Source organism: Cariama cristata, unplaced genomic scaffold, assembly GCF_000690535.1.
Source record: "Cariama cristata isolate BGI_N322 unplaced genomic scaffold, ASM69053v1 scaffold3523, whole genome shotgun sequence".
NCBI classification, from domain to species: domain Eukaryota; kingdom Metazoa; phylum Chordata; class Aves; order Cariamiformes; family Cariamidae; genus Cariama; species Cariama cristata.
Window position 1 is genome coordinate 1,334 of NW_009608776.1, and position 3,623 is coordinate 4,956.

Below are 3,623 nucleotides of genomic sequence, written 5' to 3' on the forward strand. Positions count from 1 at the left end.
TAGGCTGCAAAAATTAGCTGAGACCAATCCCACCAACAGAAGATGCTTCCTGTTGATCTGAGGAATCTTGTTTTAATCTCTTTCCTAGGAAGGTAAGTCATCTTTATCTTGACCGAAAGATTCATGAAATGATGCCACCATGAATCTAGGCCTGGGCAAATCCTCAAAAACCCCGTAAAACCAATATAGCTCATCTGTTTTTTTTTCTTTTTTTCTTTTTTTTTCTTGCTGATTATTCTAAAGTCATAGCTCTGGGAAGAATTGCTCTGGGCCTTTAATGGGGAAAGGTTTGAATATAATCTTCTTCCAGACTTCCACATACAGGAGGCCACAGGATTAAACACTTTATTTGCATGACTATCCTTGCAGTTTTTATTTGGCCTTAATAAATCTGCACCACTGGAATGTGGTTCTCCAGCACTTTCCTGCCAGCACTCCTTCTGAGCTGCATTCCACGTTTCCCCTTTGGCAGGTGCATTCCTCCTCTCCAGCACTGAAATCAGAGATGAATTGTAGCTGGTAAAATGAAAATGTCATAATTCAGGGAACGTAGATGAAGACATTCATCATGGAGTCCAGGCAACAATAAGTAAGAAAGAAAGTTTATCGCAGAATGAAAGAAGATGCAGCTTTGGTGCTGTTAGGAGGAGTGTAAATCTAAGAAGGAAATTTTTAGTGCTCTCTAATACATCAGTTCCCCTGGCAACATTTTCATTAGCTTTAGAAATGTTTTGTCTCTGGTCCAAACAGCTTAATTGCTCTGGTTATCATTCAGTTTATTCTAAGGAACTTTTCAGTGTATGATAGCATGCCAAGAAAATGTAAACATCATTCTCTACACTCATTATAATCACTATTACATTTTTCATTATTGCTTAGGGTCATGATTTTAGACTCCCTCCTGAGCTTTATTTGCACAGAGAGATTCTTCAAGGAGTTCAGGCAAAGTGCAAACCTAATCAGAGCTCCTTTAAAACTGGTGTGCTCAACACTTATCAGCCAGTGCACGGTAAGTCCAGCGCTGGACATGTCAGATGAACAGTGCACAAGGCTTGTCAGTGATATGCAAACACAAGTACTATGCCCACGACTTCAAATCCCACAGGACTTCCCTGATAAAGCCAAGAAAACTAGCATGGGACTATGAAATTATACTCCTTTTCTTTCTTTCCTGATGATTTTGCAAGGTTGCCAGTTATGAGGAATGTTAATACTTACACCTCTCAAAATAGAATATTAATGAATATTCCCCAAGTGACCTGCAGGCGTGATCCAAACTGACACTGCAATGACGAGAGAGCAGATTATCACCTTAAAAGTAAGCATTATATTGGAAGAGCTGTGTCTTTTTTGCATTTTCACGAAATACATCCTTATGACTGACACCTTACTGCTCCCTCTGGGCATTCAGTTAAGATCACCAAGTAGAATTGGCAGGGTTTTTTTCTTTGAAATAAATGTCTCCTGTGCACTGTATCTGTGATACCGAGCCTGTGACTGAAAGCAGCCCTTTTGCAGTAAGAGAACCTAAGTCCCTGGCAGTTTTAGATATTCAGTTTCTCATTATGTGGCAGAGTAATGGAAGCGCTCATGACCACTACTGTATTTTGGCTTTCTCTTATAGAGGAGCAGTAAACTTTATTGTGATATTTGGCCATTTCCTTTGCAACGCTTGTATACAAAATAAGATTCCCTAAAAGCTTAGGGAACTGGTGAGTACTGAAAGATCTCAAGAATATAGTCAAGACTGATACATTTACAGGGTAAAATTTCCAGTCCTCTCTTCTCCCCTATCCCATGCAGCACTTTCTTCAGCAAAGTTGTGGAAGGCAGTACCGCTCAGTTACAGTGGCCTCTGGCAGTAAACCTCCTGCCGCTGGAGTTACACCTGCAAGACCTGCAGGGTTTGGCCTCAGGATAAGGGGACGGGCTCCCCAAAATGGGCTGGGGGGGGACCGGTGAGCACAGAGGGGCATCGCACACCCTGGCCCTCAACACTGAGCTCTCCCTACCAGCAGCAAGAGCTCCTCTTCTGCCACCTCCTCACCCCCCGGCAGGAGCAAGCCGCATTACTCACGCACACTGCGGCTCACTCCCACTCCTGCCTCACGGCTCAGCTCACTCTTCTTTTTAATTCCCTCGTTGAACCTTTACTAGCAGAAGCACATGTAAAAGCTGCGGGTCCCTTTATGTACTGGAGTCAAACATTTACTTACAACTGCTGTTCCAGCAATAACAATTAAATTAAACATGAAGGGAACAGAGCTGCCTGGAAGATCTACAAGCTGGAGGTGTAAATCACACCACATAACTAATTTATGACATTCTGCGCCTACAGCTCTACGCTGACGGTTTGTAAGCGTAAGGGCGGCTGTGATTTCTAAGTTCTTTTGGTGAGAGAATAGGAAGCTGATTACATGGGCCTCTATCCCTGCACTTAAGTCATAAATTAAACCAGGTCAGGTTAGGTCAGTAGTAGCTGAACACAGGGGATGTTATCTACATCGTTCACTTGGAGAGATTCTAAGAAAAGACTTGGATTTTTTTTTTCCCCACAAAAATAACACATTTTTGAATTTGTGAAACTTAAGGCAACGACAAGGTTATATCTCAACCATTGAAATTGTCCAATTACATCTTTCAGTGAAAAGGTAGTTGAGTGAAATTTTTAGGATAGCCTTAAACCCACTGTACTACTAGGCTTTGAAAAAAATCTCTATTTGTTCAGCCAGAACATGTGCAAATTCAAGTCTGTTTTTTCAGGCAGGATCTGTTATGTACTGTGTATACCTAAGTCCTGTGACTCAGATGCTTTCCTCTATCCAGTGTGATAATATTTGTGGATACTTCTGGAAATATATTGATGGAATGAATTAATGAATTTAAGTCTGGCTGCAAACAAACATGCAAAACACACCAGAAAGGTGAGTGAGGAAAAAAGATACAACAAAAGATAAAGGGAGATCTTTTCTAGTTACAGTTTTTAGTTCATAGCCGCTTGTGTTTGGCAAATAATCTGACGGCCTTCAGTTATTTGACATTTCCCTTTTAAGTTACAGAGGAACAGCGCGGTGCTTCCAGGTCCCAGGGAGCACATCAGTCAGCCACAGTCAGACAGTGCTGGCAATGGTGACACAGGCAAAACCATTTCAGGTGGGATCTTGATCTTCCAAAAGGTACCAACTATGGTTAAAATTGTCTTTTATCAATTCCCTTGCTATGGTTTTAACAATCTCGCACTTGACACTCTTGTCATTTGGAAAAAATTCTGAATTCAGATCACAGCCTGTTTGTAAGGTTTTGGTTTAAGGTGCCTTTGACTTAAAAGTGTACCGTGCGCAGACCATTAATGGCAAGAGTGGCTAATGTGGGAGGATTGCATGCTTAATACTTGGGAAAGCACACCCATTCTTGATCTCGTTCTCTTTTACGGGAATTACATATTTGCCTTAGGAAGAGGAACCAACCAGTCATTTTAAGGTGTACATACTAAGGCATTTTAGACAAGGGGAGAAAATTCAACAGATTCATGTTCAACAGCACCAAGTGCCGGGTCCTGCACTTGGGTCACAACAACCCCATGCAACACTGCAGGCTTGGGGACGAGTGGCTGGAAAGCTGCC